General features: G+C 38.1%; 1 long non-coding RNA gene across 1 annotated transcript; it reads left to right on the forward strand.

Annotated features, from left to right (window-relative positions):
- Positions 1-2,823: 2,823 nt before the first annotated feature.
- Positions 2,824-3,135, forward strand: LOC109142010 (uncharacterized). Its single transcript, XR_003463320.1, has 2 exons — positions 2,824-2,860; positions 2,958-3,135. It is a non-coding gene; the product is annotated as an uncharacterized LOC109142010 (long non-coding RNA).
- Positions 3,136-12,569: the final 9,434 nt, after the last annotated feature.

Below are 12,569 nucleotides of genomic sequence, written 5' to 3' on the forward strand. Positions count from 1 at the left end.
TGCTCACTTCTTCACAAAACAGCCAATGACAGCAAAGCATTGTCCATGTATGATAAAAGAAATAAACTGTACACATTCAGCCACAAGTTTACATAATCTTTACACTATTTGTCATCTAAACGTGGTCACAATATGGGAGTGAAAAATAATGTTGCAGTTGCTTTTTTAAAAACACTGATGGCAGTCAGTGTCAAGAGGACAATAAGCAGTTTTTAGAAATGCTAGTAACTGTTGGTGATCAGAATAAAAACTAACATGATTCATATTATTGTAAATGTTCTCATGTGCTGCCCATTATACTCAAAGTGACGATTGAAAGAGGCTTGATACGCAGGTGAATTATGAGTTATCTCACTGGAATAAATCTTGTATGTTCATGTGTCAGATGACAGATTTTTGCATGATTTGATGATTACAAATTGAAACATATAAGACAACAGCTGACTTGGGGGACAGACTCCTGGACATTCCCAATTTTCATTAAATATCTCCAGTCTGGTTCTCTCCTCCCTTTGAGGAGGAGTCAATGCAAAAATCCACCTCTACTTATCTGACTGCAGAGAGGATGACAGAGAACAGTGGACACACAGTTTAACATGATGGACTATAGACAGGCTGCTGCTTTTACTATTGCTGGGCAGGTGAAGATCTTCAATGATCATAAATCTGATTTTTGGATTCAAGTTGTAAGTATTGTATGTGATGTTTTCTTTGTTATCTTGACAGGTGTTGATGGTCAGACTCTGACAGAATCTGAACCAGTGATTAAAAGGCCTGGAGAATCTCACAGATTAACCTGTACAGCATCTGGATTCACATTCAGTGACTACTGGATGCATTGGGTTCGACAGGCTCCTGGAAAAGGACTGGAGTGGATTGCCATAATTGAGAGTGGTAGTGGTAGCAGAAAATACTACTCTCAGTCAGTTCAAGGCCGGTTTACCATCTCCAGAGACAACAGCAGACAGCAGCTGTATCTGCAGATGAACAGTCTGAAGACTGAAGATTCTGCTGTTTATTATTGTGCTCGGCACACACAGTGACACAGGAAGCAGCAACGCTGTACAAAAACGTACACATGTCAAAAAAATAATTAAAAAAAACTTTCTACATTTTCCATTCACATAAATTGATGTTCAACATCATACCCACTCAGAGAAACAACGTCTAAAGAAAAATGCTCCATCAGTTTGATTGCAGCTCTGCTGTTCTCTAATATGTAGTTAAAGGAGATGAAAACTTCAATATCCCTTTGACCTGACTGTGACTGACATAAATAAAAAGTCATTAAATAAAAATTGTAATTTTACACATACAATAAAAAAATCTGTTCAAGGAAAGAAAAAATCAACTTGAAATAAGGTTTAACTGCCTTGTTGTGAACAGTTGAAAAAAAATCAAGATATAGCCACTTGTGACAGGGCAGTTGGTCCTTCTTTTATAGCCTGTCAGTGTCCTCTATGCAAAGTGAACTTCCTCACAATTTGTTATAAAGACTTGAACATGCTGTCTGTTGCAGCAGAAGAAGAGAAGCTCTCATCAAATCATCTTCAATCCCAATCATGTTCTCTGTAGCTCTGCTGCTGCTGGTGGCTGCTGGATCCTGTGAGTCTCACTGAGGCAGAGACACTGACAGATCACAACACATTGACTGTTCAATGTTGTCACACTGATTCAATATTCAACATGTTTTTTTTAACAGGTGTGAAGTGTGAACAGTTGACACAGCCAGCCTCTGTGACTGTGCAGCCAGGTCAACGTCTGACCATCACCTGTCAGGTCTCTTATTCTGTTAGCGGCTACTACACTGCTTGGATCAGACAGCCTGCAGGGAAAGGACTGGAGTGGATTGGAATGAGAGCTGGATCCACATCATATTATAAAGATTCACTAAAGAACAAATTCACTATTGACTTGGACTCTTCCAGCAACACAGTGACTCTAAACGGACAGAATGTGCAGCCTGAAGACACTGCTGTGTATTACTGTGCCAGAAGAGACACAATAACACAAACCATCAGTAGACCTGAACACAAACCTCTCAGTGCCTGAACAGCTGAAGTCACCAGAGGAGGAGTTGTCAGAGCACTAATAATTTCAACACCAGTTCACTGTTAAAGAGTGATATGATGTCCTTCAAAGGTATTTATCGGAATAACAAACAAACAATTTAAATATGGCTGCAAAGATTTTGAATTAACAATAACATTTTTGAAAGTGTATTTTCTTGACAATATATATTAACATGACCGCAACATCCACGTATCCACCCATTTCCCCTAACAATTCATCCTAATCAAGGTTGTGGGGACTGGAGCCAATTCCATCTTACTTTGACAAGTTGCCAGGTTATCACAGGCTGACACATAGAGACAAACAACCATCCACGCTCACATTCACACCTGGGCAATTCAGAGTCACCAGTAACCTATTAACCTGGATAACCTTTGGACTGTGGATGTGTCTGGATGAAACCTGAGAACCTGGAGAGAAGCCACGCAGACACAAGAAAGGCCACACAGAATATCTTTATTTAAATCATAATCTTTGATAAATATACACATATTGATGATGTTGATTATTGTAAGCCTAGTTTTTTAACAATATATTTAGAGGCTGCCTGCTCCATCTCTCTATCAGCTATGTGTTGTATTGAAAAACAAAATAATGAAAAGCAAAAAATGTATTTCAGTAGACAATTTGGACCAAGTCTAGTTCTGTCCTCCCTGTGAGGAGGAGTCAATGCAAAACTCAGATGTCTTCCACCTCTACTTATGCGACTGCAGAGAGGATGACAGAGAACAGTTTAACATGATGGACTATAGGACAGGACTGCTGCTTTTAACTATCTGCTGGGCAGGTGAAGATCTTCACTGATCTTATATTTGATGTTTACTTTTAAGTTGTAAATGTGGTTTTTGTTGTTTGTATGATGGTTTTTGATGTTATCTTGACAGGTGTTGATGGTCAGACTCTGACAGAATCTGAACCAGCGATTAAAAGGCCTGGAGAATCTCACAGATTGACCTGTACAACATCTGGATTCACATTCAGTGGCTACTGGATGCACTGGGCTCGACAGGCTCCTGGAAAAGGACTGGAGTGGGTTGCTACCATCAGCACTGGCAGTAGCAGCATCTACTACTCTCAGTCAGTCCAAGGCCGGTTTACCATCTCCAGAGACGACGGCAGACAGCAGCTGTATCTACAGATGAACAGTCTGAAGACTGAAGATTCTGCTGTATATTATTGTGCTCGAGACTCACAGTGACTGAAGTTGGTTGAACAGCTGTACAAAATCCTACAGTACTCACTGCTAAAACAGTGACTCAGTCCCTGACTTAGACCGCGTGAATGGAAGGAACATATATTGAAAAAAAGGCTTTATTTATGATTAATTAAAATATTCATTTTATTGGCATATTAACCAACTTCTGAAAAAAATTTAAGACTAGAAGAGAAGTTCATGCCGCCAGGTTTGAAGCACTGCATTGCCACAATGGTACTAATCAGCTTTCTACTCACTCACTCAATCACTGCGAGTTGGGCCCGGCTATCTCATGATCTCTCAATACACCTGGCCAATAAAAAACAAAAATAAAAGCTTGAATGTTTTGGGTTGTATCCTTGTTGTTAATTGCACTCATTTTTAAGTTTTTTTGATAAAAGCGTCAGCTTTTCAAGTGATAAAATTAATTCAGCTCACACCTCAGCTTGTGATCTAACTGTAGTAGAAATGAATCCTCAAAATGTTTCTAATTTTTTCATTATTGAAAAGATTCTGAAATATAACTGCAACTTCTTCAACTTTCACCTTCTCTTTGTGTGAGAAGAAGACCCAGACATTTCATCTTAATTTTAAACAATTTAAATATACTTTAGTCAGCTGATTTACTATCACCAGTATGTAAATCAACCTTTTTGAGTGTCACCTATAAGGAAGTGAAGTGTGTGTTTGTGTGTCAGTGAGAGGACAGAAGACAGTTCAGACAGACAGTTCAGCTTCAACATCAACCATGTTCTCTGTAGCTCTGATACTGCTGCTGGCAGCTGGATCCTGTGAGCAGCTTTCAGTGGATTCACACCAATAAACACATTAGAAGCGATGAATACTGAGCTGGATGATGGAAATAATGTTGATTTCTGTTTCCACAGGTGTGAACAGTCTTAATCTCGTGCAGCCAGAGTCAATGGTTGTGCAGCCTGGACAGTCTTTGACCATCACCTGTCAGGTCTCTGGATATTCTTTGACTGATAACAGCTATGCAACAGGTTGGATCAGACAGTGTGAAGGAAAACCAATGGACTGGATTTTGAGTCGATTGGGTGGAGGTGACTTTTATCAAAATAATGCTCTGAAAAAGTTTCTTTACCAAACATCCACTTCTACTAGCTCAGTGAGATTAACAGGACAGAATATGCAGCCTGAAGACACAGCTGTTTATTACTGTGTACGTGTCTCCACAGTGATACAAACCACCAACAGACCTGCACAAATACCAGAAACCATGTGACTCAACCACACACATTGTCAGTGTGAACATACATGAAGACAGTATTCTCTGATGAGTTGATAAAAATCACGCATGTTTTTACTCTGCAGATATAATAACAGTCAACAGACTCTTCTATTGGCTCCAGTTAGAGCAACACTGATGCTTCATGTGTTTGACTACATGCAAACTCAGTGACTTTCCTTGTTACTCAGCTATAAAAACTTCACATTAGGCTGTCAGTGGAGTTCACAGCTCGTCACTTTCAACATAAACCATGTTTTCTGTAGCTCTGCTGCTGCTGTTGGCAGCTGGATGTGAGTCTCTCTGGATTTGTCAGTTGAAAGTTAACACTTCTTCTTTTGCAGTATAACGTGCAAATTTTCTTTTTTAACAGGTGTGAAGTGTGAACAGTTGACACAGCCAGCCTCTGTGACTGTGCAGCCAGGACAACGTCTGACCATCACCTGTCAGGTCTCTTATTCTCTTAGCGGCTACTTCACAGCTTGGATCAGACAGCCTGCAGGGAAAGGACTGGAGTGGATTGGAAGTAGATACACTGGAGAGTCACACTATAAAGATTCGCTAAAGAACAAGTTAAGTATTGACTTAGACACAAAACAGTGACTCTAAATGGACAGAATGTGCAGCCTGAAGACACTGCTGTGTATCACTTTTCTCATTTTGTTTGACTGAAGTCAATTACATTTTAAACACATCATACAAAGTGTTTTTAAAAAAAAAGTAAAACATGTATGTTTGTGTGTTTCTCTTTTTTTTCCTATTTTCTGTTTCAGAAAGTTCTGAGTTACAAAGAAGTGTTGCACTGTACCAGAAGTTCCATAAACTGTAATTACAAAATCCAATCAAGTAAAAAAAAAAAAATAATAATTATATGAAACTAAAATAAGAATAGAAGTAAAACTAAGACTTTACAAGTGCAATTCAATTCTGACAAGTGACAGTAGATGATGTTGATGGTCAGACAGCTGACGATTGCTTTTATTTTTTATTTTAACTTCATTAATTCGTTTTCAGCAACAACATTACAGTATATACATTTTCCTCTATCCAGCTGTAGACGACAATTGTACACATTATATTCAAATTAGAATTACAAGCAAATAAGACAAACTAAAGCAAAAAACAAAACAAACACAAATATACACTCCAAATTAAATATATTAAATCAAATATACATATTCAGACATTCATATATACACCAGCACACATACAAACAAGTAACCAGAGCCAGCTCAAAATTGTCCACTCCATAGTATGATATTATCTAGAAACCAACAGTACTTGCACTAAAACATTGTGAGGCGTTGTGTGGAGTACACAAAGTGTACCAAGTTTTAAAAGATGGAGGATAACCAGTCTCATTGTGTTAATAAAGCCACGTAGTCCGCCTCTTAGTGAAGATTGATTTTTTGGAGCCTTAATAAATATGTAGTTTTTTAGAACACAATTTGAAGTGATGACTACTTGTGACAGGACGGTTGATCCTTCCTTTATTGCCTGTCCTTCTCTATGCAAAGCAAACTTTCAGTAGACCTGAACAAAGACCCCTCAGTGTCTGAACACTTACACACTAACATGAAGCTACCAGAGGGGGAGCCTTTAGATCACTAATGATTTCACTAGTTCACTGTTAAAAAAAAATAAAAAAAACAGCCTTAAGAGTTTATAAGAAGGTTCTTAATTTAATTCAACAGGGAACTGTTTTATATTAAATATTTTCTTCTTTACATTATAATTATATATTCCATTACTCAAACACTTAAATGTAAAGTACATTAATAACTGAATAAGTAATCTCAGCCAAGTTTATAGAGGAATGGCATTATCTCACTCTAAATCATCTCACTGTATCTATAAAGATTTCAATTTTAATTACATTTTTAACATCATACATACAACATAACAGGAGGAGAATGATTTCATGGTTTACTGTCAGTCACTTTGGAACATTGGAATACATTAATTTACTCTCAGATGTTTTCTCAAAATATCACACCTTCTAAAGTGTGTTGTGTATTTGCTTTTAGGTCTTAATATTTAAGATTTTGCTTTTGAATTAGTTTTGAGTAAACATTTAGAAGTCACAATGAGCACAAAGTTTCAATTTGAATTTGAATTTTTTAATAGCGATGCCTGAATTAAATTAATTTTCTTGACTTGCAATAAACAAGAGGTGATAACCAAGTCCAAAGTGGTTCTCTCCTTCTTGTGAGGAGGAGTCAATGCAAAACTCAGATGTCTTCCACCTCTACTTATCTGACTGCAGAGAGGATGACAGAGAACAGTGGACACACAGTTTAACATGATGGACTATAGGACAGGACTGCTGCTTTTAACTATCTGCTGGGCAGGTGAAGATGACTGAAGTTGGTTAAGCAGCTAGTACAAACTCGCACAATACTGATCTTACGAACTGAATAGATCCTGAGAAATAATTCGAAGTAAGTTTTAATATAAAATTCTCTAAAAAAAGGACTTATAAATAACATAATCGCAACAACAAAACAACATTTAAGACATTAAAAAACACAAAAATATCTTACTTACTATATGCACTTTCTCACAAATCAGCCAATAACAGCAAACCATCTGCTGAAACCATTGTACATGTATGCCATTAAAGAACTACTGTCAAGTACAACCATTTCAGCAACATTCATGTTGTACTTATTTCTCACTTAATATAGGTCACAAATGGTAGTGAAAAACTCCTGTTGCCAGTGGTTATAAAAACCTGGATGGGACAGTGTTCCCAGTTTCTCCCCTACTGTCCTCTAAAGGATTGGAATTAGATGCGCTTTGAGCTTGATACTACAAAGATGTCTCTAAAGACCAAGTTAGACTCTTTGCTGTGTATTACTGTGCCAGAGAGCCACAATAAATCACACTATAACGCTGAACAAAAACCCCTTATTGCCTGAACACCAACCAGAGGAGGAGCCCTCGGACCACTAATTGATTTCAAACACTATGTTCAGTGTTAAAAAGTGAAAAAAAGTTCTTAATTTATCAACAGGAGGGAACGTTTTATCAATATTGATCTTTTCTCCACTAGTCTGTTTCAAGGCAGGTAACTAAACTGAAGAAAAATGTTTTACGTTCATTACTGAATCACAGACAGAGCCAATTTTTGTTCAGGAGGACAGCAAAAAGAGTTGAGGATTTGTACATGTTCTACATGATCTCATTTTGACGTCAACTGCAGACATCATGCGATTATAAAAGGATCTAGAGAAGATTGAAGTTTCTTTCATATACGATACTATGACAGATTTTTTTCAATTTGTGTTTGTGTATTGCAACGCCACAAAGGATGTGGGAATCATTTTCCCTGTTATCTATAAACAACATCTGAAAAACTCAACTATGATGTCAGTAGCTATTCTTCACAAATATGTAAACATAATGCACATTTCCCTTTTTGTAATAGACCAGGGTGAGAAGACTACACCAATTGATGTTAAAGATAATCCTGTTGACAAGGCAAAGACTTATACATCATCAGCTTCCCAGCAGGAGGATGTCAATGGCAAAACTCGATGTCTTCACCTCTACTTATCTGACTGAGAAGGGACGAGAGAGAGGATGACAGAGAACAGTGGACACCGTTTAACATGATGGGACTATAGTGACAGACTGCTGCTTTTAACATCTGCTGGCAGGTAAGACTTCCACTTCTTCATTTGATGTTTGGATTTAAGTTATAAATTATTTTTTTTGCTTTATATACGGTTTTCTTTCTTGTTGCTAACTAGGTTGTGATGTCAGACTCGTTGACAGATCTGGAACCAGCGATTAAAAAGGCCTTTGGAGAATGCTCACAAATGTGACCTTGTTACAGCATCCTGCATTCTCATTCAGTAGTCTACGAGAACTGGATAGACAGGCTCCTGGCAAGGACTGGAGTGGATTGCTACCATCAGCACGAGTAGTAGCCACATCTACTACTCTCAGTCGTCCAAGGCCGAGTTTACCATTCTCCAGAGACCGACGGCAGACAGCAGCGTATCTGCAGATGAAACAGTCTGGAAGAACTGAAGATTCTGCGTTATTTGTGCTCGAGATCAACACGTGACTGTGAGTTTGTGAGCAAGGCTGCTATCAAAACTACTCACTGTACTGAATTACCTGACTAGGTAGTCACTGAGAAAATTAATTGACTGATAATTTATATAATACAATTAACAAACAAAAAGAGACATATAATAACACATACCAATCTCAGCAACAAAAAAAAACACTTAGAACATAAAACCACACACACAATAAAATCTATACTTAAGATGCAACTTCTCATCAAATCAGCCAATCACAGCAACCATCTGCTGAAACCATTGTACCGAATGTAGGCATTAAGCAATACTCAAGACACATTGCAGCACATGTCATTTGTTTACCATTATCTTCATCTCATTAAATATAGGTCCAAGTCATGTTAAAAATGATGAAAAAAATTGTTGCAGTGGTTAAAAACCACGGATGGCAGGGACCGTGTCACAGTTTCTCTTTCTCTGTCACTATAAGGATTGGAATTAATCGCTGCGCTTGATAACTACAAAGATTCTCTAAAAATTACATTACGACTCTTTGCTGTGTATTACTGTGCAGCAGAGAGCCACTCTAATACTCACACTATATCCTGAACAAAAAACCCTTCATGCCCTGACCCCAACGCACGGAGGAGCCTCAGAACCCTCATGATTTCAAAACTATTTATTCAGTGTTTAAAAAGTGACAAATGTCTTATTTAATTCAACAGGGAACTGTTTTATCATATTGAACGTCTTTTCTTCCACTACGTCTGGTTCGAAGGCAGGTAACTAAACTGAAAAATATTTTACGTTCATTCACTGAATCACAGAAGAATTTTTTGTTTCAGAGAGACAGAAAAGGTTGGGATTTTAATGTTTCTACATGATCTCATTTGATACTTCAACGCCAGACATCTGCAGCAAAAGAGACTTAGGGAAGATTGAGTTTCTTTCAATATACGATACTATGACATCTTTTTATCAAAAAAAATTTTGTTTTTGTCTGTATGGCAATCGCCTACAAAGTGATGGGAAACTCATTTTCCCTGTTAGAATACACATTCTGAAAAATCCACCCCAACCTGTGATTTGACCTGTACAGTAGCTATATCTTTATCACAATATGTAAACATAATGCAAATTTCCCTTTGTAATCATGAACGGGTGATGAAAGACACACTATGAGTTAAAGATATTCCTGTTGGATGCAAAGGACTATTTCTAGGTTCTCTATCTCCGATGAGGAGGTCAATGCAAAACTCAGATGTCTTCCACCTCTAGTATCTGACTGGCAGAGAGGATGACAAGAGAACAGTGGACACAAGTTTAACATGAATGGACTATAGGACAGGAACTGCCTGCGTTTAACTATCTGCTGCAGGTGAAGACTTCACTAATCTTTCATTTGATGTTGGATTTTAAATTGTTAAATGTGTTTTTTGCTGTGTTGTATGAATGGTTTTTCTTGTTGTCTTGAACAGGTGTGATGGTCAGACTTCTGACAGAATCGAACCAGCGATAAAAAGGCCTGGAGAATCTCACAAATGGACCTGTACAACCTCTGGATTGTCATCAGTAGCTACTGGATGCCTGGTCAGGCAGGCTCCTGAAAAGGACTGGAGTGAATTGCTACTGAAGGTCTAAGCAGTGGCACAATCTACTCTCAGTCGTCCAAGGCAGGTTTTTAGTCTCCAGAGACAAAGCAAAGAGCAGCTGTATCTGCAGATGACAGTCTGAAAGACTGAAATTCTGCTGTTTATTATTGTGCTCGGAGGCTCACATGAGACTGAAGCGTTTGAACACGGTACAAAATCCTACAGTATCTCATCATTACTGGACAGATGACAACAGAAATATTATTAGTATTTCACTATTGGCTTTGTTGTGTTTAAGGAAAACATCATCATAAACCACAACAATTTGACGTTGAAACATAAATAAATAAAAATACTTGATGTAAGGATCACTTCTTCTACTCCACTTAAAACAGCCAATGACAAGAAAGCATTGTCCATGTATGAAAAAAGAAATAAAACATGTACACATTTCAGCCACAAGTTTACATAATCTTTACACTATTTGTCATCTAAACGTGGTCACAATATGGGAGTGAAAAATAATGTTGCAGTTGCTTTTTTAAAAACACTAGATGGCAGTCAGTGTCAAGAGGACAATAAAGCAGTTTTTAGAAATGCTAGTAACGGTTGGTGACGATAAAACTATACATGAGTATATTATTGTAAATGTTCTCATGTTGCCCATTATACTCAAAGTGACGATTGAAAGAGGCTTGATACGCAGGTGAATTATGAGTTATCTCACTGGAATAAATCTTGTATGTTCATGTGTCAGATGACAGATTTTGCATGATTTGATGATTAAATGGAAACATATAAGACAACAGCTGACTTGGGGGCAGACTCCTGGACATTCCCAATTTTCATTAAATATCTCCAGTCTGGTTCTCTCCTCCCTTTAAGGAGGAGTCAATGCAAAAATCCACCTCTACTTATCTGACTGCAGAGAGGATGACAGAGAACAGTGGACACACAGTTTAACATGATGGACTATAGAGACAGGACTGCTGCTTTAACTATCTGCTGGGCAGGTGAAGATCTTCAATGATCATAAATCTGATTTTTGGATTCAAGTTGTAAATGTATTGTATGTGATGTTTTCTTTGTTATCTTGACAGGTGTTGATGGTCAGACTCTGACAGAATCTGAACCAGTGATTAAAAGGCCTGGAGAATCTCACAGATTAACCTGTAAGCATCTGGATTCACATTCAGGACTACTGGGATGCACTGGGTTCGACAGGCTCCTGGAAAAGGACTGGAGTGGATTGCCATATTGAGAGTGGGAGTGGTAGCAGAAAATACTACTCTCACAGTTCAAGGCCGGTTTACCATCTCCAGAGACAACAACAGACAGCAGCTGTATCTCAGAGGAACAGTCGGAGACTGAAGATCTGCTGTTTATTATTGTGCTCGAACACACAGTGACACAGGAAGCAGCAACACTGTACAAAAACGTACACATGTCAAAAAAAATAATTAAAAAAACTTTTCACATTTTCCATCACAAAATTGATGTTCAACATCATACCCACTCAGAGAAAACAACGTCTAAAAGAAAATGCTCCATCAGTTTGATTGCAGCTCTGCTTGTTCTCTAATATGTAGTTAAAGGGAGATGAAAACTTCAATATCCCTTTGACCTGACTGTGACTGACATAAATAAAAAGTCATTAAATAAAAATTGTAATTTACACAACAATAAAAAAATCGTTTAAAGGAAAGAAAAATCAACTTGAAATAAGGTTTAACTACGCTTGTTGTGAACAGTTGAAAAAAAATCAAGATATGCCACTTGTGACAGGGCAGTTGGTCCTTCTTTTATAGCCTGTCAGTGTCCTCTATGCAAAGTGAACGTCCTCCCTCACAATTTGTTTAAAAGACTTGAACATGCTGTCTGTTGCAGCAGAAGAAGAGAAGCCTCATCAAATCATCTTCAATCCCAATCATGTTCTCTGTAGCTGCTGCTGCTGCTGGTGGCTGCTGGATCCTGTGAGTCTCACTGAGGCAGAGACACGGCAGATCACAACACATTGACTGTTCATGTTGTCACACTGATTCAATATTCAACATGTTTTCCTCCACAGGTGTGAAGTGTAACAGTTGACACAGCCAGCCTCTGTGACTGTGCAGCCAGGTCACGTCTGACCATCACCTGTCAGGTCTCTTATTCTTTAGCGCTCTACACTGCTTGGTCAGACAGCCCAGGGAAAGGACTGGAGTGATTGGAATGAGAGCTGGATCCACATCATATAATAAAGATTCACAAAGAACAAATTCATATTGACTGGACCTCCAGCAACACAGTGACCAAACGGACAGAATGTGCAGCCTGAAGACACTGCTGTGTATTACTGTGCAGAAGAGACACAATAACACAAACAATCAGTAGACCTGAACAAAAACCTCTCAGTGCCTGAACAGCTGAAGTCACCAAGAGGAGTT

The sequence above is a fragment of the Larimichthys crocea genome, chromosome XII, assembly GCF_000972845.2.
Source record: "Larimichthys crocea isolate SSNF chromosome XII, L_crocea_2.0, whole genome shotgun sequence".
NCBI lineage: Eukaryota > Metazoa > Chordata > Actinopteri > Sciaenidae > Larimichthys > Larimichthys crocea.